The sequence below is a fragment of the Boleophthalmus pectinirostris genome, unplaced genomic scaffold, assembly GCF_026225935.1.
Source record: "Boleophthalmus pectinirostris isolate CB_2022bp ecotype Guang Dong unplaced genomic scaffold, ASM2622593v1 HiC_scaffold_4, whole genome shotgun sequence".
Classification (NCBI taxonomy): Eukaryota; Metazoa; Chordata; class Actinopteri; order Gobiiformes; family Gobiidae; genus Boleophthalmus; species Boleophthalmus pectinirostris.
This window is the reverse complement of record NW_026571353.1, coordinates 13,976,660-14,002,307: the sequence shown is the minus strand read 5'-3', so window position 1 is coordinate 14,002,307 and position 25,648 is coordinate 13,976,660.

The following is a 25,648-nucleotide window of genomic DNA, read 5'->3' as shown; positions in this document are numbered from 1 at the left end:
AAACACAAAACACTTGTGATGTCATATGGTAATACAGGAAGTATCTACAATCATTTGGATAATTTCAGCTCTGGAATTGCCAGTGACTACAGTACAAAGTTAAAAACCATTAACTTGAAAACTGCCAGTACATGATTTCACAAGGTGGAATGGAGCATTTTGAGCTTTAGCTTGAAGCTCAGAAGAGTCAGTTTTGCCTAATATAGGACCTTTAATGGAATTTGAATTTAATGGCTCACTTTGCTGGTTCAAGTTGCTGTCTGTCTTTCAAATGCCTCACTTGATGGCAACATTGTGCTTGTTTGAGTCTGTTCTTAATCCCGTGTTCTCGTCCAGATCAATCACAGATGGTCCCACCGCCCCGCTGATGGATCTATTATTAATGACGACCCTTAGCTCAAACTAAATTTAGCCCATAAACCATGCATGGAGATCTCATTTAAGAAGTGCAGTTGACCTTTTATAGGTGTATTGAAAATGAGATATTCTGACAATACATGACAAATTCCCAAGTGCTGTTACTCGTACAGTTGTGAGCATGTAGCTAATCTATACATGAGTACGAGTTCATTGATGTGCACTGTTAGCTGTGATTAGGTTTAGACAAGCCCTAGGTTATTGCCCATTCAGCATGCTCCTTGTGCAGCATGAATCAAATCTGATTTTTCCTCTGCTCGTGACATTGATGCCACTTCTCTCCTGTCAAGATGGCCGCCACAGTGATTACTCTCTTTCAGTGTAACCGCACAGTTCGATATTTAATCATAGAGCCATTTGTATGGAAACAATCAATTATCCTTGCGTCATTCTCTCCCTAATATGTGAGCTGTTTGCTGCTTTTACCACATCTTGAAGGAAGTCAATAAATCACTCTTCCAAATGGCTGATGGTGTGGCTTATATGCACTGGCTTCTATGGATAACTGTAATTTGCTTCATTACATATGGGAATTGTCACGAGAGTAAGAGGGCCGCATCACATTTACATACATCTGAGTGAACAAATTGCTGTATTGAAAATAGCTCACTACAGTTAATGCAGCAGTAGCATTGTATTTTTTTTTTTTTTACTCTTTTCAATAACTGTGTAATTAATTACTACTCTAAATTCCAGACTATAAAGTGCACTTGAATATAAGCCGTATCAACAACATTTTTACAAAATTTTAAAATTGTACATATATAGGCCGCACCGGAATATAAGCCGCAGGTGTCCACGTCTTCAAGAACATTATCATGTTGGGGCTGTCTGCTTTTATCACCTCTGAAAGCTTTTGTCGTCTTTTTGCATTGAGTCAGTTCATCACTCTGCTGTTGCCAAAATCTCACCCTTGGCTCATTGATGCCAAGCTTGTGTGCAGTAGCTCTATTTCCTTCTTCGACAGCCAGATCAGTCACCTTTAACTTAGTCATCTGCATTTCTTCGTGTATGTTGTGTTTCTTCATATGAGAGTGTGCGCATGAAGAGCAAAATAACTGTTCAAAACACAATCAATCAGCATCTTCCTCGGCGCATCACCCCCATCGCTCCCCACACTCTACAGTGCATGACTCCTGCAAGAGCCGCTGCCCTGTTTGTGTCATGTGTCTTGTAGGATTTCAGCAGATTTCAGTCTCCCAGGGACAGGGCTGGCTCTATCAGTCAGGTATGACTGGATGCCCGGCTACTGAAGTTTGAGATGTTTCTTTTCGTCATTTACACAGACGGGTAAGACGTACGCCCCTCACTAATGTTCATTTCGCACTATAACTTATTTTATCACACGCGATAAACTCTGACAACATCCCTAGCTAGTGTAGCAACTTCATGTTAACCCTAGATCCATGTGTAACCGCATAGACAGCGGCATTTTCTGCACTGCAGGCTGCGTGCATCTACTGTGAAGCCAAACCATAGACCGTATATATCTGAATGGACAATGTGCCAAACAAAAAATCCATCCATATATTAGCTGCATCATTTTATTAGCCACAGGGTTCAAAGTGTGAGAAAAAAGAAGCTGCTTAAAGTCCAGAATTTACAGTACACACTGCAGAAAATATTTGAGCAAAAATGTGCCTTTTCCCCAGTACAGATATATTGAACTGTATAAGTAACTCTTGCAGTCAAAATAAGTCAGCTGTTTACTGTCTGCTTCTAATAAAGTATTTTATTGTCTAATTAAACAGGAAGTGCACAGTTAACATGCTAGTTGGTGTTTGCTTTACCGTGACAACAAAGCTACACTCTACTTTAGCCTCTGAAAGTGGTGAAATGTGCTCATAAACTCAAGAGGAATAACTTTGAACCACTGCAAACTGTTTAAAAAGAACTAGTTATGTTTTTCACATTTTAACACACATTTTAACGCAGTAAAAATCAGATACAGCATCTTTAATGTGTAATTATTATTCTGCCTTGTATTCAACGGTTGATTGTGTAAAATGTGTTTAAAAACGTGAATTACTACTTGAACTCATTTTGATTAATTAGAATAAAACTATGTCCATTTCCATTTTACAGTGTATGCAATCTCTTAACCCACAGCAGTTCCTTTGTCCAGAGTGAAAGCACTATATTGGGATTGGACAGCTCCCCAGTGTTTGTGACTCCGAGGCACTGCTGTTGGAGATGTGTGCTGAGAATATAGCCACGCTTACTCAGCAGTTCTCTAACCTCCGGGTAAATAATATCTTAAAATATCAGCCCTTTGTAAGGCCGATAAACAGAGTCCTAAAGAGATTCAATGCTTTAGAAAGAGTAAACTGCCTGCTGTTTATTTTTATATTGACAAGAGGCTCCAGCGGTATACCTACAACAAAAGGGAGGTAGGAGTTATGGTAATGCATACATCATCCAAATGACTGCAAGTGTTCAATAGCCCGTATAGAATAGCTTGTTTCCTTGGCCCCCTTTGGTTGAGGTGTTGCTATAGTAAGTCACATCAGTTGTAATAATATGTATCATTTGTGGCTGTAGTCATAGAAAAGTTGTAAGCAAGAGTACTAAGTAGTTGTGTATAGAGTCAACTGTATGTCATGCCCAAAGCCCATAATTTGCCTCCTCAAACATCAATAAATAAAAACCACAGTTTTCTATAAACTAATATTTGTATTGTCTTGGTTCACAGCTAATCTGTGTCAGACACCAGAAGACGACATCCTGTGCTACTATTGATCTCTTTTACTGTTTTATGACACAGTTCTATGGATTACACACATTTTGGTTGGGGAAAAATAACAAAAAGATACTAGGCCAATTAACTGTAACCTAATTACTTGATTTCCAGTTGTAACTAGTTACAGCTACTGTGCTACTAAAAAAGTCATTTTATTACAGTAATCTCTAACTCTGTATCTAGTTACTGCCCAGCACTGTTGTGGCTCATCTCTGTCCTCAGAAAGTTGTGAAAATCGTTGATAAATTAGTTGTGGTGAATAATTAGGATGCTTGGAATGCATAAGGTAAATGAGGAGTAACTCTGAACCACTGCAAACCATTTAAAATGAACTAGTTCTGTTTTGAAGACAACTACAAATCAGGTAGAGCACCTTTAATACCTTAGCTTTGACTAATAATCCCTTAGTCATTCTTAATTAATTCTTTATTATTTTTATTATTATTCTCTGTTAAGTCTAATTAGGGGTAGTTACAAAGTTGTACCTTTTTTTAAAGATGTCTTGAATTCCCATGATAAATATGGTACTGCTTGAGGATTATTTTGAGCTGTGCAGCAAAACCTGCCACTGTTTAACCTGCCCTACCTTTGCTTCGCTCGACAAGAACAAGGTACGGAGATCAAGAAGTAATTTGAAAAGAGAACACCATGCACATATTTCAGAGTATCATTTGCAGTAATATTTTCCTGGAGCAACGGTGTGAAAAGAAAATGAACACTATGTCTGCACCAGGCATTTAAATACTGCTAATGGTGTAGATGAAGTACTCTGACTGCATTGGATAGACAAATTTCTGGACTAGATTATAACTCTTCTTGTTCACGCTCATTCCCTGTAATACATTTCACTTCGGGGTGCTATTAGGACAGTAATTATACTCTGAAATCTATTAATTTTTCACACTATAATGTTATGCCACCCCCAGTCCAATGAAAATACCAGTTCCCAGAGCTACAGCACAAACATGCCATTTGGACATGTGCCTGCAATCATTTTTTCCATCTGTGGAACTCAACTCTCAGTGAACGATGCCAAGCTCTGAAATGCTTAGCAGATTATTTGGGTTTGCAGTTTTTCATGGCATGTTAGGATTCAATAATGTGAAATTGATATGTTTTAATGTTAAGGGATATGTTTAAAGAGATATCCTAATGGAGAAAAATAAATCTTGTACTTGAATTGATTTTTGTATTACATAGTTATATTGTCAAGATAAGGCATTGTAGTTCTGGGGTAAATTCTCTTTAAAGGACCCATATTATACTATTTTCTGATCTATGCTGTTTGCTCATCAAAAACATACCTGGAATTCATCTCTCAAACAGAAAACCTCCACCTTATCATGTCATATTGTAATACAGGAAGTACTCCACTGTGTTTTTAAATTCTTCACTAGAATCATTTGGATAATTGCACCTCTGAAGTTGCCAGTCTTTACTGAATGAAAGGTAAATGCTACTTGTTAACTTAAAAAGTACCACACAGAGCATTTTGAACTTTGGACTACAAAGCCCAAACGCATGATGGAAAATGCAGTCCAGTGTGTTTTGATGAAACATGACGCCCTGGCGCACAGGAGCATTCCTCCGTCCTCTTTCTTCATCTTATCTATCTTTACTACTCTACTTACTCAACTTTTATATCAACACAGATGCTTAAAATCAAACAGAAAAATGTACAGCACAGACCCATGATTGATGTAAGATCTTGATGAGACACCGCCAAACACACCTCATGAAATAAAAGAGAAGCTTTTCTTAGCAATTTTGTAAAATTCAGAAACAATTCAAGTCTCAAGAACAAATTCATTGCTTATTTTAAAGTACACATGGACAACAATGCATGCACACCAAAATAATTAGTTTTTAACATTTTGTCTGGTAAATTAAAACATTTCTCATATGTAAGTTTAACAGAATCTTTGCATTTACATGGGATTTATAAAAAAAACAAAAACAAATGTACAAGCAAACAAACAATATTATATAGGTTTACAAGCAAGAAACTTTATGCTAACAACACTTAAAGTGTGGGAGGAGCCACTCTTCACATTCAGCCTGCAGCACAACAGTGACATTGTGCACTGGCATGAATGTCCAGTGTGAAAACTATAACGTTCATAACTAAATAAAACCTGAATTTACAGCTACATAAATGATATTTAATACTTGTAGTGACTGTATGTACCCAAACATGTCATTTAGTCTGTCTAGTTAATCTATAGTTTTTAAAAATGAACAATGTAATGGTGTCTCACTTTACCTTGAAGTCTTCAGGTAAATTGAGCCAGGCCTTTTAGTTAAAATGGGCACCATCAGATATGATTTTTATCTTATCTTTTGATGTTTTTTTATTGATTCAAAAGACTTATTGTAAAGTAATTCTAAATATATGGAGGTTTAATGACATTGTATTTCATATGCATGTCCAATTTTTGAAAATAATGCAGTACTTTATAGTGCAGCACCATGATCATGGTCATATACAGCTGTTATATTCATTTTATAAAAAAATATTATGGCCATAATCATGATTTAATACAGTTGTTTACACAGTTACAGCAGCATTTTCAGTAAAAGACGAGATGTACAGGGCTCAGGGCACACGGGGGCTCGTCCCTGTGTCTATGGGCTGAAGGAGATGCCCTGCACTCTGCTACACATAGTCTCAGGTCTAGTAGTCTCTACTGTGTGCCAAAAATCGAAAAAATAAAGAATGATAGATCGCGAGCTAAACTTTGGCTGAGCTCGATGATAAGGACTGAGTGTTGGGATGGGCCCGGATGTGCACCTGCATAGACTGTCGGGTGACCACAGGCAAAAGGATTGTCACAGAGCCCCCATGCTCCACGGGGATAAGCACAGCCATCGCCCGGTCGTGCTTTGCAGACACCCTCCTCCACGGGCTCTCCCTCTCTCTTGCTTAAGTCCAAGATTAGTCCTGGCTTAGTCCTGGTTCAGTCCTCCTGGTTCAGTCCTAGAGTCAGTCCTGAATTAGTCCTGGTTTGGTCCTGGTTTAGTCCGTATGCAGCACAGAAGTCCAGCGTCTTGAGCGATTTTTCTTCTGCTCAATAAATAATGCCTGTGAAGTGATGACGTATTTTTGCAAGTAGAGTTGCGCCTGTGAATTGTAATCATAAATTTTCATAAATTTGTGATTGTAATTCTTGATGTTGTAACTTTTCAATTCTTATTCTGATGGATAAAATATGCACATTATATTTTATGGACTCATTTGAGAGTTTACCATTATTTATGTTGTGCTCAACTACAGCCAAATATGCATAATTTCTATCCGATGCACATGAATATTTCTGAATGCTGTCTTACACCATACCCAACCCTCTGATTGTGAAGTAAGCTTGTTGTTTGGCACCTATAAGATGCATAGACCTACTTTTTTTTTTAAGTATACTAAACAAAATTGATGAAATGCAGTATTTAGTTGTACAGTGATATTTATATTATATTGTTTATTTATTTTAGATCAAACCTCTTTGGCAGATTTGCATGGTTCATAATGTACAACCTATGAATCAGAATACATCTCTACTTTACTCTGCTCCATATTGTAAACAGAATTGGCACATCCACCTTTGTTGCAATGGAGAAATTTAATGTCATACATCTCCATCTAAAAGCCACAGGCCACTCCTTTGAGGATAGCAAGGTAAAGATCTTAGCCAGAGAAAAAAAAATGGTTTGAGGGGAAAGTTAAAGAGGTTATTTTTGTTAGGAAAGACAGCCCATCTTTGAACAGAAATGGAGGGCTTAGACATCATCTTCCTCCCATTTACAACTCCATATTCAAACCTAAAACAAAATAAAAACAACAATAGTGATAGAGGTGTGAAAGCAATCAACAGTGGTCTGAATCATTATGGTAATATGACTCAGGCACAGTCCCCACTTAGTGCAGATCAATAGACCTATTTAACAAACAAAAACTGTAGACAAGTAGGTGTGTTAGTTTTAGAGTAGTTTAAGTGTAGGTAGCGCTTCCCTTCAGGCAGATATAAGCAATCTGACCAGAACTGAAGAAAGAGCTTGGATGGACTGCAAAATGTTTTTGATCAAAAAACTTTTGTCCATTCGACAGAATTGAATTTCTCCTGTGCGACCCAGCCATGTTTGTGATGGGAAAACCACACTATAACATAGATCAGGTAATACTGTAATGGGCCCTTTAATGATTAATCTTACTTACTACATTAATATTCAGGCTCGGTTTTAGTTTGTCGATTTTATTGCTAAGGTGTTCTATTTCAGTCTCTTTCCATGTGTCAAGACGGCATCTGAAAAAGCGACCAGAGTTTTACACATTTATAGGTCAATTTACTCACTTGTGTTGGCAGTCAGACTCATTGGTTTTAATCCAGTTCTCTTTCTCCAAGTAAAAACAGGAACAAATGTTGTTTTCAAATGAGAATTAACCCAAATATAGACAGAGTAAACTTTTGTGAGATCTTGAAAGACTTTTTAGGTTAAGCATGTTGAAAGTGCTGCTAATCCCAAAGCAGGTTTATAGGGTCAAATAGAAGTCGATTTGTAACTGCATAAACTTCAACAAATGAGACTGTGGGTCAACTACCAGCTCTGTGAAACTCTCCACATATACAGCCAAACCTACGTACATACATAGGTCTGTTTGAAGAGCCCATATTACACTGTTTTCTGGTCTATGCTATGATATTTCCTCATCACAAACATGCATGGAGTTGTGTTTTGTTTCACACGTTTAACATACAAACTCTGCATGTTTAGGTGTTACTCAAACATGTGAATGAAAAAACAACCCAACCACAGGTGTGTTTTTAAAGCTTACTAGAGTCAATTTTGTGTAATCTAGGACACAACAATGCATTGCTTCAGTTGAAATCCTGAAAAAAAAGCAAAAATATAAAAATACATCCAAAGTATTACCAGTTAAAATATTATTCTATACTACTGTGTACCAATGCCATTTGATCCTTCTCAGCCACTTGTGTTCTTTCTAAAAGCTTAAAAGCCTCCTGGTGTATGAGAGAAGCGAGGCAGGGTACAGTCAGTCTCTATCACTCTCTTCTTCTTCTTATCTTGTACAAATTGTGAAAGCTTTCCTGGGCACAGCGGGGAAATAAACTCTACATGGCAGGCTCTACATGGCTGTGAGGAATATTGTGAATGTGTGTACCTGCTCCCCTCACATCAGATATAAGCCTGATCTTGTATCACAAACACACACGCATGCAGCGACTATGGAGCAGATGAAAAAGACACCTCGAAATAGCTTTGGTTTTGTGGCAGGATTTATGCTCTAGGTTAAAAGTGATATGCCATGCAGTCATAATGTATTGTGGTGTCTATTACTTGTAAGAATAGGATATACAGAAGCATGCATGACCTCCACCAAGGTGTTGATCCTCTCTTACAATGGTAAACAGATCATGATTTTAAAGGTGTACAGCGTAACTTTTCTAGTGGAGGGTCCGCCACTTACTTGTCTTGTACTTGTGTAATTGCTTTGTGTAGACTATTCTATGGTAGAGATGAAAATTATCTATGTCAAGGGAGAAGACTATAGGCTGCATTACAGGTCAGATCTGTGGAGAGGCAACCCAATTCACAGAGAGAATTATTGTATTTTTGAGCAATAGAAACACTCGTAATGAACACATGCTAGGAAGATGTGTTTAATGTCATATCATGGAACATTCCAGGCAAAGCAATAACATTTCCATGGAGACAAGCAAGCGGATAGCCTGATTCATCAGCCGGTTTCACTTCGTGGGAACCGTCTAACCTCGCAGCATTAGGATTCATTTGCTCGATGGTAGGCGGGTACTTCTTTATTTTACAAATCGCTGCTATTTGGTCGTGACATCATAATGTCTTTCCCCTTGATTAAATTCACCAAACATTCTCTTTGTTCCAGCTTTAAATCCTCAATCCCAGGAATCGTTGCCAACACAGAATGTATGGCTTCGTCTACATCCATCTCGCCCACTTTGTTTACTGTTGTGCTGTACCACAAAAGTGACCCAGACAGGCGCTTGAGTTTAACATCATGGCTTCACAGCTCTTTGCTGATTGGGCAATGCACTTCTACAACTTCTGGGGTTCTTGCAAACCGTCTAGTGTATTCTGATTCCTGACTTAGTCGCTGAAGAGAAATGAAATTGAGTGGAGGCACTAGGTGGCCCCACCAAAAAAATTTTAAGGACAAATGCTATGCAACAGTAACAGAGTTCCTTCATCATTAGCTCACTCAAAGTATGTAGATATTTAGATTGATTCATGTACTGTATGTTTGAGAAAATCTGTATTGTCTTGCATTTGAGGAAAATGCCTGTTTTCACCTAACCCTTATCTCCTTCCACACCCCGCACTGTATACTAGGATTATTTAATAAATTATGACTTCAAGTCATTTGAAAGTTTGAGAAGTTGCCATGAACATCTTTTAGAGGTAGATTATATATAGCTTGCATTATCTTTGTTTTCTTGGAGTAATGCCAAAAAATACTTGTAGGTCCACTTGTTGGCTGTGCTCTAAACATTTCTTCTTATGTTGCTAAAAGTGGACAATTCGCCTTCTCTCTATGAAATAAACTAGACTGACCCAGTATTGATTTTGCAGTTTAACTGTACTTAAATCACAACCGGCTGTATGTTATGTTCTTACACTTTGTTGAAACTGAAATTTAATCGTATCTACAAAGGCCCACAGTTCAGCCTCTACACATTAGATAGATCTAAAAGTCAGACAGGCTTTGAATGTATTTGAGAAAACAGACATTCTTTTCTCTGCAAGGCACTTTCCTTGTATATACATTTCTATGTATGTGTGTGTGTGTGTGTGTGTGTGTGTGTCTGTGTGCGTGTGTGTGTGTGTCCTAATATAAAGTTTTTTAAACTAAGAAATTTACTTCAGGAACCTTGTGGTCTTTGACTATTGGTGAATATATATTATCTATTATAAATGCATAATTTGATCCACTTTTGGTGATTTTGTGAGCCACACTAAATATTTATTGAAAAATTTCAGCATTATCAGCATGTTTTGTCTTCTTTCGAGATATATAATCTTAAACCTTTTCTTTTTAAAAAACATGTTTAATAATAGTTTTGCTTAAACACCAGAATCCAGTACAAGCATAATATAAAATAATAACGAAATTAAATATATATATATTAAATATTAAATTAAATATATAATGTCTCTATAGCCTATCTGTGGCCGGCGGGCCAGCGCTAATACATATTTGATATGATCTCGTGGGCCAAATATAATTATATCACAGGCCAAATTTGGCCCCTGGGCCTGAGTTTGACATGTCTTCCCTAACTGAAGACTTGTGCCGTAAATTCATTTCTAACCTACTGATATCGGCTTCATTTGAATCGATGTACTTAGACTGGTCAGTAGTCATAGTTTGCCCATACTGTGTGAAATTGTATTAAAAGGACAGTCTTGAATTTTGGACATAGGACCTTATTTCCTAGTTAGTGAGTTAGCGTGTTGGAGACATATGGAGACACTTTTTAAAAAAAATATTCCATCCAGTTCTTGTATTTCCAGAGGTCGCAGGTGCTAGGCTAGTGCACATCAATGGCCATAGTCAGACTGCTACTAAAAACAGTCTTACCCACTCCACAAAGCACCCGAAGCAAATCTATTATTACACCAGAATATCGATGTGAATGTCTGTGTTCATAGAATAATTGTAGAAGTAAAACCAACCTTACATTTGAAGGATTTATGTCTGAGCAGCAGCAGAGAGTTGTACTTCCTGATAGAAAGCTTGGCAGCGGTGACCTGATATCACCTATAGCACCTATCTTAGTGGCAAAGTAAAATTACACTACTGCTGAGAAAATAGTCCCTGAATATGCACCAACTGATACAATGCAGGATTAGTTTTATTTCAAACATTATTCTATCAACGTAGACATTTACATCAAAAGTCTGGCATAATAATAGGTCCTATGTTTAAAATTCCAGACTGTCCCTTTCATACAAAGTTGTTGAGTGGTTACTAAAGTGACAAATAACAGCTACATAACACTTTTGGTTCAGTTCAGTCTTATTTTATTTTTGTTTAAAGGAAATAAAATGCTGTTTTCAGTGTCTGTGCTAGTATCATATCAGGTACTGGCTCTTACTTAAAGCTATAGTATTGATATTGGAACTGAAAGCTGGATCAGTGTATAGTTAACAAACATTAAACTTGAAATAATATTGTATCACCGACCACTAAAAAGTGTTCAAACAGCATTTTTCTAATTCAAGTAATCCACACGTGCAGATAAAAAAATTATCACATGCAGACAAAAAATTATCACATGCAGACTAAAGTTTATCAAATAATTATGAACAATATAGTACGATGTCACTTGAAACATATTTAATTGGAAAAGCACTGTTTTAACTCCCTTAGTATTAAGCCTGTATTCACTTTAATTGTTGCTTCCGAGACACTACTAATAACAGATATTCTCATCTCTATTTTCAAAAGCGAATTAGTTTGGATTCCACACAAATAGTCTGATCATTAGCTTTTATGACTCCTGAAAATAAATGTGTTTCAAACAGTATTAGTAACAGAAAAAGATAATATGTTTGTGGAAAATTACTACAATAATTTGATACTTTGAAGAGGCAACCTATCATTTATGCTATCTATCTAAACAGCTGACTGGAACAAGCTGTTACATTGAGGGCCTAATCAAATCCTTGTATAGAAATATACCAGCACAATTACAATATAAAAAGCAGTAAAGCAGTTTGGGAGTTTATTCATGCTATAAAACGTGCTATGGACTACAAATCCAAAATAAGCTCTGCCAAATGAAAACATTGCCAGTGCTTGATGTCTGCTTTAAATATGGTCCAATATGGATTTTTTCCAGCTGATACTGATATCCAATATTTGTCTTTCTTGTGTTACTGAAGTTTAATGATTTAGTATGAATTTCAAAATCTACAGCAAGTCATTGATGTTACTGCACTGTGCAACTTTTCTTGAATGTTATTGCTTTGCCTTGAATGTTCCACAGTACAGATTAAACCTATCACAAGGGAGACAAGCAAGCTACAAGACATTATGGTTCAGATCTGTGGAGACTCTCCCCTATTCATATAAGGAAGTACTGTATTTTTATTCAGTAGAAACACATGACAACACAATGAATAAGTGCTAGATGGGCATGTTTAAAGTCATACTGTGGAACATTCCAGGCAAAGCAATGACATCTCCATGAAGATGAGCAGGTAGGGGACTCTCCAGCAGAAAAGTTACACAGTGCACCATTAAAGAGGGGGTATCATGATATGCCTGTTTTTTTCTGAATCTTTCGTGCATGTTTGAGTGATCTTGCAGTCTGTCACGGGCAGTATTTGGACCTCTTTTTCGTCAGGTATACAAGACCAATGCATTTTGTCTAATTAAAACACAGTAGAAGTAGGGCTGAGTATCATTCAGAAATGCCGATACGATACATACTTCATTACATAAGTCACAATATGATACATATCGATACCGTGCACTTTCGGTTCGATACAGTATATTTCAAAATGATTCAGTTCAGTTTAATAAAAATAATGGATAAATCTTTTCTGTGATACTAAAAGTCTTTGTCAAACCACTTCTTGTGCAAGGTTAATATGAAACACACCCATTTTAATCATCAAAACAAAAAAAACATTGAAAATGTCAAATGTGCCGCATAAACGAGTTTCCTTCCTCTGAGCAAACAAACAAAACTATAGCGCAGTAACAGAATAATTTAGTAAAATATACCAAAAAACACTCTTGGCAATATATCAATACAGCAGTCACCGATATCGATACTATAATCACATTAAAAGACACAATATATTGATATTTTTGCACACTCCTAAGTAGAAGTGTCATACCCACTCTTTATATGCTATAGTGTTGATTCCTCATCAGAAACATACCCGGAGTTGTGTTTTGTTTCGTTCACACATATTTAACACACTAATCCTGCATATTTAGACTGTGTTCTTTTCTCTGTAGTTACATTTACAAATTCACTTTTCACATTTGAAAAAAACAAAAACAAAACAACGATGTATTTATTTGGTATATAAAATGATTTGTTGCATGATTGGGTAAACTTACATATTTTTGCCAAATTTCTCTTCATCTCCATTTTTACTCTCTGTAGTCTGTTTAAAAAGACACATCTGATGCACTGAGGACAGACTCTGAAGGACACATGGGGCACACACAGACTGGGGCAGCTTAGAAAAAAATATCCACGATAAATATTGGCTATATTTTTTTTTTCGTTGGACCAGTATTTGGAGAGAACAAAGAACACTGATAACACTTGAATCCTTGGCCACTTGCTGTTCTGTCCTGCATAAACCCACTGCGATACTGACCAATTAGTATATCCATGTTTGATCTGCGACTATGAGGACAAAGCAGATCTAAAAGGCTACTTCCAAGGTTCTGATCTCCTGCTGGACTCATCGCTCACTCCCGTCATCGCGTTGAAGTACATCGCCACTTCAGCAGGTTGCCTGGAGCTCGGCCCGATATATATTTAACACGCTGTCTGCACCAATCTGGGGCTAAGGCTACTCGGAATTCCTGTTGAAAATGGATTTAGTGAGGAGTCTCGGAAAAAAAGTGAAACAAGCATGAAAAATGGATGAGGAGCTTTGGCCGTTTCTTTGGATGTATTTGGGATCATTATACTGGACAACTCGGCATGGCTCCGGGGCTGGACAGTCAGGGCTGTTTCTAAATGAGATTCAATCATTCGAAAAGAAGAAGTGGCATTTACTTGTAGAAAATGAGACTAGGACAAAATCAGCTTAGCTCCTCCTGACCGTATGGAGAGTGCAAGCGGATTAAGTCATGACCTTTAAACTGTGATATTTCTCGCAAAAAAACTGTATAATAACACGTGCTAATGGAAATCCAGCTACAAAGGTCCACAAGCCAACAGTGGCGGTTGGTGATGTAAACACTACAGGGGGCTAAACTTTTTTTAAAATAAATAATTATCAGAAAAAATATGTTTTGCAGGCAACTACTAAGATTACAATATTAGTAAGATATTATTGTAACAAGAAACTCTCACTGAGGCAAGGCTGAATACTACTGGACAATAAGATCTGTCCACACAATTGAACTTAAACAGCACCTTTGCACATGAGCCGGGGACTGCAACCATATGTGTATATAGATCTGTAAATAGATGTTAATGCTGTGCAGGTGTAAGTAGTGTCAGTATATGTTTGACCTGTACAATTTATTACTAATGTTGTATGAGTGTAGTTTTGCAATTCCAGACCTGGATAATGAAGGATGATAATGCTAGGGAGGGCATCTGATTTAACCTCACGCTCTCCTCGGGGTCACATTAACCCGAAGATTTTATTTATTTTTTCTGCTCTGCTGGGGTGAGTCAATCAGACCCAAAAACATTTTTTCAAATAAATTCTCGCCAGGCAAGAAAATAAATTTTTGGGTCTGATTGATCCGCCCCAAGAGAGTAGGAAGGAAAAAAAATTCTTCGGGTCAATTCAACCCCGAGGAGAGATTGAGGGTTCAAACCTTTATAAGTATGCAAATCTCTTCATTATTGTGGTGGAGAACTCAAATCTGAACCTGCATTAGATGGCCAGGTTGACATTACCATAATTTGTTGAGTTGATGTCATAGAAAAATAAAGGTAATGGTACACTTTTATACTTCCCTGTAGTGAAATTTGTCTTCTACATTTGACCCGTCCTTCAAGAAATTTCCCTTGTGGATCAATAAACTATAAGTCTAATTTCATTGGGGCAAAACATGGGCGACACTAGACCCATCGAGATCTTCCGCCAAGATTTTTTTGTTCACAGTTGCTGCAGAAAGTGATGCCATTATTCAACCTTAAAGATGTGACTGTTGTCATTTGAAAATACTTTAAGTCTTAAAGGTGCATTGTGTAACTTCTAGTTTGAGGGTCCCCTGCCTGCTTGTCTTGGAGATGTTATTGCTTTGTCTAGAATATTCCACAGTATAGCATTAAACTTATCTATTTTCATGGAGACAAGCCCACAATGCCTCCAGGTTAAGTTACAGGTCAGATCTGTGGAGGGGTGAGCTCATTAACTATGCATGTATTTTTGGGCAGTAAAACACTTGTAATGGAGTAAATGCAACACATATGAGTTTAATGTAATGCCCTATTGTGAGACCTTTCTGGTAAAGCAATAATATCTCTATGAAAGCAACCCCTACCAGAAAAGTTATACAGTGATACAGTTTGTGGAGCTAATCCGTTACACATAATAAGTTTCAACTTTTGGGAATCAAATATTTCTTTCTAGTGAATCCCCATGAGTTATACAGGCCGCTGCCCTCCATCTGAAATGATTCAATTGTAGAATGGAACAACCTATTGTAAGGAGTTAAAGAATACAATGGTTGCATATCAAGAAGGCTGTTACACAAGAATCAACCATGAGATAAAAACATATAGTAGTTCCTTTGCATAACACGGCTGCTCAAATCCCGATGAAAACCGAGCGTCACACATCATCAGAGTTCTTACATTTCAAGCCTGCATAATGAATCAGCGTCAGAGTGAATAACTTATAATCTGAGTCACAAATTATATTTAAGCAAGTCATTACTGGGTCTGAACTGGAGAAGCAACTCAAATCGAGGCGGCTGCTTTCCTCTGCGCGTCTTCATTTATAAAATTTAATACGGGAGCGTTTTCCTGGAGTGTCTATGCAAATCATCTAGAGGAATCTGTTAATCATCTCTGCTGTTTTGTTATCTTGTCTGAGTAATTAACAGCATGAGACTGAAATGGCTCTCATCTGCGGGCGTGTGCTAGCTAAAAACGCCTGTTAACCTTGTGCATGAATGAGCGCCTTCTTTGTAGCCAGCCTTGCATGTTGGGAGACCTTGGCCGTAATAGTGTTTAAATATGCATGAGTTTTCGCGCAAGAGTTAATTTACAAGCTCACCAGATGTATTCGTGCAATAATTACGCACTATTTTTAAGGGCACACAAATTACCAGCTTAATTAAACATGATCGGAGAATAAAGCGCTTTTGATAGCAATTAAAACAGTTACAGCGGCAGCGCTTACGAAACAAATCACTCCGATGTCCTACTCGTGCTAATTGCAGAGAAACGTATTGCTTTGTGGAAACAGGGTACAAATGAAAACTGCCTACAAGAAAAGTCATCTAGAAAAGAATACACGCGTGAAAAGGTGTGTGCCGTTTAACATTCAAATCTAGTATTTGTGTAATCGAGGTTTAGCTAAGGAGTTGTTCGCGATGGTGGCTAGGGCGACACAGTACGAGAAAAAGATGCAGTGTTTGATAACTAGTTCATTGAGGTTAATTTTAATATATGGTTTTCTCAGAACAAGGTGTAGTCCTTTGCTTAATCCTCTACTATTAGTCTGTCATCATCTCCAAAGCTCAAAATGTGCTGTTCCACCTTGTGATGTCATGTACTGATAGTTTTCAAGTTAACAACTACTTTTTACTTTTAAATATAGTGTAATATTGGCCCTTTAAAGCAAGAGAACCAGCTGCATACTTTTACACTTATACTTTTACTCTTGACTAAATGTTTTGTTTCCTCTTCTGCACTGTGAGTAAGTCTACAAAAACTTTATTTTGGACAAAAGCTTTATTTTGTATTGTTCTCATTTTTGTGCAATACGTCATGCTTAGGCCTTCAAATTATTTTAACTTCAAATTACAAATCAATAATACCACAGTAATTACTTTCAACCTTTTTCTTAAGTTATTTTTTGGACCACTTTGACCACCACTTTGTACTTCTACTTGAGTAATATTATTTTTAGTAACATTACTCTTACTCGAGTGCAGTTTTTGGCTAGTCTGCTCAAATCCTGCAATATTAATACTTTTTTTGGCACTATAAGTTAACAGCTAATTTTAAAAAGCACATATCATACCTTCATTTATTAGTGTAAAAAGGGTAAAAATGACAAAAGCAAGACCAACCCAAATCTGAATAATGAATAAAATCAGCCTTTTTGTCAGTTATACTTTCCAAAAACAGTACACTTCTGTAAAATCGAGATCTTTGTGTTGTTTGTATATTGATTTTTTTCATCATCCAATATTGCGATAACGATATTTTCGCAATACATTGTACAACTCTAATGATGGCTATTGACTCAGAGTTAGTGTTCCCTTTGTTTGAACATGATCTTTGTACACAGGGTTGATTTTCTATTCTTTAAGCTTGTTTGCCGTTCTACCTCTCTGTTGTATGCAGTTTGAATATATATGAACTCTTGAGATAATGTGTGCATATGCAGCGCTTGAAGGCACCAAATAAAAGGTTTCTTGAAGGTTGCTGTACTTTCATGGTAAGTGACTATTATCCAGGATTATTGGCTGGTATCAAATAAAAATATGTAGCAAAGGGATTTAGAGCACTTAAGATTTCATATTTTCAACAATATAAACACAATGAAATGCACACTTGATCCGTATGCAAAATACAGTGAGCTGATGTCAACATACAGTTTACTGCTCAATGCTATAGTCTCTCCAGACAAAGAATTGTTATTTTTGTGACATTAACTTTGAACCTTAAATTGAGATAGATTGGATTTGATTTGTTCTAAAGAAACTTAGCAGATACAGCAAATTAACTTATATAGCTCGTGTTAAATATGTGCCATATTACGCTATTTTCTGATCTATGTTTTCATTTTATCCAAATATCTTCACAAGAATCATTCGGATAATTTTAGCCCTGGAATTGCTAATCTAGGTAGCTGTTTGTTTTAAAACTGACACTTCATGACATCCCAAGGTGGAACAGACCATTTTGAGCTTTTGAAATGTAGACAGACTAATAATAAAGGGTTATCCAAACATGTGTGAATGAAACAAAACACAACTCCACCTGATGAGGAAACTTTTTAACATGCCTTAAAGCCTACAATAGTCAAATTTGCATAATATAGGACCTTATAAATTATTTTACAAAGAAAAGGATTCTAGGAATCAGTTGTTGACAATGTCTTCAGTCTTACCTAATTCATTTGCCAGACATTGCAGCAGTCTGAAGCAATTTAGAGGTAATTAGACAAGCCCTTCTGTGTTTTTGTGTGAAAATATATGCCAAACAAGTCAAGTCAGGTCAGGCTAGTTTACCTTTTGGACCAGTTCCAAAGCCTGACAAATAATCAGGTACCTGTTGTAAATCTTCATGTGAAATACTATGCTAATGACTACACACTAAGAGGCAGACGGTCTTATTTGATGGCCCTGACACATACAAGCATACCTGAAATTTTGTTTTGTTTAACATGTTTAACACAGAAAACTAGGCTGAGTTTTTCTGTCAAACTGAAGACATTTTCCATCTTGTGATGCCATGTGATAATACAGGAAGTGCTCCACTGTGTTTTTAAACTCCATACACCTTCACTAGAATCATTTGGATAATTTAAGACCTGGAATTACCAATCTTGAATGAACTAAAGGTAAAAGGTAAAAGGAGCTTCATGACATCACAAAGTGGAACAGAGCATTTTGAGCTTTAGAGATGTGGCTAGACTAATAATACAGGATTACTCAAATATGTGTGAATGAGACAAAACACAAGTCCGGGTGTGTTTTTGATGAGGTAACCACAATATAACATGTCTTAAAGCTCACAAGAGTTAATTTGGCGTAACATAGGATCATTAAATACAAGATTAGCATGCAACATTTTCCATTATCTATACACACACATGACAATGCTTATGTTTGGGTTGTACTGCTGGTGGTACATTGTGCACATAGCTTAAATTCCACAGTGTTACGATATCTAAAGCCAGAGTGGAGTGGAGAGTGAAGTATCACCTCACATAACCTACGCCACAGACTGCAAACTAAGCCTTTAACAACTGCTGAGTGCTTCGACCAGCGTGAAGCAATGCAGATGAGAAATAGCCCTTTTATTAACTATTTATGGAAACATCCTGCGCTAAGTGACCATGGCCACACTGCAATGGATACTTGGTCATTACAAAGCAAAGGCACTATTCGCTAGGGCTGCACTCGACTAAAAAGGGGGTGTGACAAAAGCTTTCAAAACTTTCACATATCTCTGTGTATCTGACCCCAACTGACCTCGCATGACTACACCTGAATGGGAGTTCATTAAAAAACAATTATTTATGCAGAAAAAGTACTAAGAAAATGAATTAATATAAAGCTAAATTGTGAATGATGAGTTTAATCTCCCTTTTTACATATTACACAAAAAGTGGATACTAGGGGTGGGCGATATCACGATATTATATTAATATATCTAGATATTTTTAAAACTTGATATGGATTCTGACATATGTCGATATAATGCTTATATTTAATTCTGATTTTGCCGCTTTGCTTATTTGCTTTCTCTGGGCTCGCCCCTGCGCGCCCCCTCGTCCTTGCTGTGAACAGCAGACAGATGTCTACTGCCTTGAATGCTGAAAGTTTGTGCCAACAAAAGCTTCTAGCACTATGAACCTTTTCCACCATTTACAGACAAGGCCATCAACAGCACATCCTCTGTCACAGAGAGAACACACATATTCTACTGAGTCGTGTCCTTTAGTTTGACAGGACTTACAGTTTATGCAAATTAGCTGTGTGGTTTTAAGTTTCGTTTTTATAAAACGTAAACAGACGTGCGCAAAACTGCATTAACCACATTATAATCTCAAACCAGCTGATGTGGTTCTATAGTAGTTGTGGTTTATATGTTGTAGTAATAGTAAAGTTTATTCATGCAGAAGATTTTAATTAATAATCTGCTGCATTATATAACTTGTAAAATAGTATTTAGAAACATTCGGTTTGATCTGCAGTAGATTGTGGGATACCTCATAGCTCCTTATGCTGGTGAGGAACATGGATCTATTAAAATAAGGAACCTCCCGAGCTTCCTATGGAAGCTCATGGTTCTGGGTATTGTATGGATAACAGAGTTAATGCAAAGATGAGCTTGAGTTGAGTTGTTTTATTTTTAAATTTTTGAATGAAAAGATAGAAATGTGTATTATTTCTTCCTTTACTTTACAGTTAAATTATTATTTTTGAATACAGGGATTTTTTTGTTTTAAATTTTTTTCCAGAAGCGCTTTTTTCCTACATGAACTGCCTACCTCTTTGCACTTCATTAAAAAAAAAGACCTTGTGGAATTTGGCATATTCCAGTTTGCAGTTTTGGGGGTTATTTTTCCTCTACAGATATCGAGATATATATCGCATATTGAGAGAGCAGAATATATCGAAATATAGTATATAGATATCCTAGTGGATACTTGTCAACTTTAAGCCATGTTATAATGTTGTTTCCTCATCACAATCATACCCAGAATTGTGTTTTGTTTCATTCACACATGTTTGAGTAATCTTGTATCATTAGTCTGTCTACATCTCCAGTGCTCAAAAAGCTCTGTTCCACCTTGTGAGTGAAACACAACATAACTCCAGGTATGTTTGTTAAAGCATAGATAAGAAAATAGCATAAAACAGAACCTTTACTACCATATCTTTAGCTAACTCACTCACTAGCTTATCCTTTTATGCCATTACCTCATATAAATCCTTATAATCCAAATAAAAGACTCCATTCACCAATTAATCGACAAAAGATCTGCAGCCGTACTATTCACTGCCTCCCATGTTTACCTACTGTGTTGACATTGTCCTCATTATTGTGCATGGTAGCATATGCACAGAAAAACAAGCCAAGAATACCACTGCGCCTTCTCTCTCTCCATTCAGTCATTCACTCACTTTATTCACACATCGTAACAGGATGGGCCCTGGCTGGGAGCACTGCGTAGCCCTCCCCCATGACAGTTTGAAACACTATTGTGAGCCTGTTGTGTGCACGGAGGAAAATAACCAAACGTGTCTGCTAATGTGCCATTTTGTGACATGCTCGTCCAGTTCAAACATCTGCTGCTTGCTACGGATAGCAGTTACATGGTGCGTTATGGAGACATGTTGGGAATAGCGAGAGCGATGTAGTTCAAGCACAGAAAATGCTGCCATTTATGTTTTTGACTACAACTGGGAATCATACAGTCTCTCAAAATGTGGTACAATACTTGATACATGGCTTCAAATACAATACATGTGATAATCAAAATCCAGCACATGGTATTCTGCACTATATTTCACTCTTTCAAAAGGATCAGTATGTATATGTTTACAGCAATACCTGGATGTTAAAGGTGCACTGTGTAACATTTCTAGTGGAGTGTCCGCCATCTGCTTGTCTCTGTGGAAATGTTATTGATTTGTCTAAAAGGTTCAATCTATACTGTGGAACATATCTATTATGAGGCTGCAGCCCTGTGCTACATTACTAATCAGATCTGTGGAGTGTCGTCTCTATTTGCAGGAATGAATTATTGTATTTTTGAGCAATAGCAACACCCGTAATGAATAAATGTTATGTTTAATCTAATACCATGGAACATCCCAGGCAAAGTGATGATCTCTATGGAGACAAGTAGGCAGCGGACCCTCCACCAGAAAAGTTGCACAGTGTACCTTTAAACTACTCCATGTACATTCTGTTTATGAAATACACTTCATTTTAACAGAGAATACCCCATCTGCAGGACATATGTTTACTTTCTCTAAATAAGTAACACTTGTTTGGCTTAATTTAGTGAAACGTACCCAAAAAAATGCCAGTGCTGATATATTGATACAACTGCCCATAATATTGATACTCTCAACAAATGATTTTAGTTCTATAGATATTTTCACACCCCTAATTTTGAATCTGAATATATGTCTTCCTTGTTGTATGAAGAGAGATATACAACCTAATAAACTAATAGGAGCACACAGTAATATGATCATAGGTGTTAGTTATGTGGCACGCAAAATACTGCTGGCATTCAGTCAATCAGTGTTTATTTATATATCACCCGTCAACAGCCTAAATGACTCATGAGGTGTTAAACAGAATACAAATCAAACAGTCATTCACATAAACAATAAGAGTATTGACATGGTATTATGATCTCAAACTGACCAGTGTTATTTACAATTTTTTTGTCTTTCAGGAAGACACTTCAAGTACTGTAATTTTGAGCACACCTGAATATATGACGCATCAACTAAATTTGAACAAAATTTAAAAATTGCACATATATAGGCCGCACCGGAATAAAAGCTGCAGGTGTCCACGTCTTCAAGAACGTTTTCTGCATTTTGCATTGAGTCAGTTCGTCACGCTGCTGTCTCAAATGTCTCATGCCAAGCTCAAGTGCAGCAGCTCTGTTTCCTTCTTCGACAGCCACATCAGTTGCCTTTAACTTAAAAGCTGCATCAACTCTTTGTGTGTTTTCCATGAGGAGGGTGTGTGCATGAAGTGCAAAATAAATGTTTAAAATATAATCAAACAAACATCTTTCTCAGCGCCTCACCCTTGTGTCTTCCCGCACTCTACGGCGCATGTCTCCTGCAGAAAGAGCCGCCGTCCTGTGTGGATCATGTCAGTGTTATGCTCCAGATCCATGTGTCAGTGTCTTGTAAGATTTCAGCAGATTTCAGCTCTCCTGGGGGTGAGGTTAGTTGTATCGATCAGGTATGAGTCCGGCTACTGAATTTTGAGACGTTTCTTCTCGTCATTTACATACTCACCTGCATTTATCGTATACGGGTAAGATGTTCATTTAGCATCATAACTTATTTTATCGCACGGTGATAAACTGTTTGAGTGCGCTGACAATATCGCTAGCTAACACTGCAACTTCATGTTAACCCTAGATCCATGTGACAACCGCACAGACAGCAGTGTTTTTTGCACTCAGGCTGCTCATGCATCCACTGTGTTACCAAACCTTAGACCTTATATATGAATGGACAATGTGCCAAACAAATAATCCATTCATATGTTAGCTGCATCGTTGTATAAGACGCAGAGTTCAAAATGTGAAAAAAGTAGAGCCTTATAGTCTGGAAATTACGGTAATATAATGTGCGGACTACACTAAATAGTTTATTATAAAACTATTACAGTATTATGATTCAGTTTTTTTAGTAAAAACACTTCAGTTAGCATGGATGTGTGTGTGGATGTGTTTTAATGGCTTTTTTTTTTTTTTTTTTTTAATCTTGCAGACAGTGAGTACGAGCAGTCCAGTGGTGAGAAAGGAAATCCTGTTTGTAATTTGTCTTGAGAAAAATGGCTGGCAGTCAAAGATATTGTACTGAGTGTACCATTGAAATCCAGTATCTGTCTCTGAAACAGTTACTCAGGGCATTATGGGTACATGTTGGGCTAAAAGAACAATGTGAGGTGAGGGGAAAGTAGTAGCATAGACTCTGTTCTTTGTGTGGGAGTTTGGGGCGGAGCTTGTTCACAATTTGGCACCGCTGATAGCTGCCTGGCTGCTAATTGTAGCGTGACCACAGGGAATAGCACTGTCTTTCACTAAAGCACAAGGGATAAGGGCCTGTGTATTAAAAACCTCTCTCTCAATGTCAAGTCTTTTTATATCCACTTTTAAAGGTCCTATATTACGTCAAAATGACTCTTTTGAGCTTTAAGCCTTGTTATTATGTTGTTACCTCCTCAAAAACATACCTGGAGTTTTGTTTCATTCACGCATGTTTGAGTAAAACTTTATTATTATTCTGTCTACATCTCCAAAGCTCAAAATTGTGATGTCATGTGGTGGTAGTTTTCAAGGTAACAGCTCCCTTTTACCTTTAGTTCAGTAGAGATAGGCAGTTCCGGGGCTGAAATTATCCAAATGATTCTAAGTGATGGCGAATGGAGTTTAAAAGTACAGTAGAGCACTTGTATATACCTGTATTACCACAAGACATCACAAGGTGGAACAGAGTGTTTTCTGTTTAAGAGAAGAACACAGTCTAATCTTAAAACTCCAACACAAATAACTTAACCTTTGAGCCTCGTCACACCACAGGCCACAGTGAGCAACATCATGCAAATCTATTAGGGAATACAAGCATAATTCACTCCATTAAAGCACTGAGATGCACTGACCTTTTCAAATAAGCTTGTAATTCAGTAAACTTGATGAAACCACTTTTTAACGTTTTGAGTTGTCAGCCTTCCTGAGTTTTTAATTAACTCTGCTGGCACTCTGTAATACACTTTTAACATAATCGCTTATCTATTAATTTGGCTGGTGCTTTTTGTGAAACATTTCTTGTTTGTCTTTCAGTCCTTTTTTTTGCACTATGTAACTTTTCTGGTGACAGGTGTTTTCATGGCGATGTTATTGGCATTATATTTATCATACATTTATTCAACACAGTTTGTATTGCTCAAAAATACCTGCAGTAATTTTTGTATTTATTTTTTTCTCCATGATGATAGATAAGTTGAATGCCATATTGTGGAACGTTTCCAAAGGGACATAGTGCACCTTAATGTGGAAAGTAATTTATAGCAGGGCTTTGCAATCAATTAAATTTAATCAAGATCAATGTTCTGTCATTTTAATTTCTACAAGCCTATAAAAATAAAGAAAATCATAATTTTTCAGCATAATTGTTTGGTTTGGAGCAGAGTTCAGGAGGAGTTTGGAGTGTATAATGTATAATGTCAATATTTAAAGCACACCCGTTTATGTTCAGGAAATTATGATTTTAAGCATTTTATTTATACCAAATAAGGAACAAACAAGGAACAAACGTGATAAGCCCTAAGACAAACTAGACTGTATTTTTCTTTCCAAACTGCAGCCTCCAATCACCATCAGTCACTTGCAGAACGATTTCATATTTGGACAAAATTTTGGCTAAGATGTCTTGCTCATGGACACAACAGCAGCAGAGGTTACAGTTGGGATCAAACCACCAACCTTCCAGTGATAAAACCGCTCTACAATCTACCCCTAGACCACCCATAGTAGCCCATAGTAGTAACAAATTAAAGGTGCATTGTGTAACTTTTCTGATAGAGGGTTACATACAAGGAGATGTTATTGCTCTTCTGTCATCATGGAGAACAAACAGGCCAAGTTACAGGTCAGATCTGCAGAGAGAAAACCCCACTCACAGTCAGAATGTCTGGAGTTAAACCACTAATAGAATAAATGTAAAGTGGAGCTGTTTAATGCCATACTGTGGGACATTTCAGGCACAGCAATAACATATCCACGGAGAAAAACATTTGATGGACCCTCCACCAGAAAAGTTACGCAGTGCACCTCTAATATCCAGAGACAAACCCCCAACAAGAATAAGTGGAGTAAGACTGATGCGTTCCAATGGTCTTTTGTTACATGATGCTTTCTCTGTAGTTGTCACACTGATGAACACAAACAATGTCCCCCTGACTTCTCCCTCACTCCGACCCACAAATCGAAGCCTGGTTGCTGGGAAATATCGACGCTCTGGGCTCTTTTAAGAAGCGCTCTGCTCCTGTCACAACATCTGCGGCCAATGTGAACGGGAATGCTACGAGCTGTGTTACTTCAGCATCAGAGAGG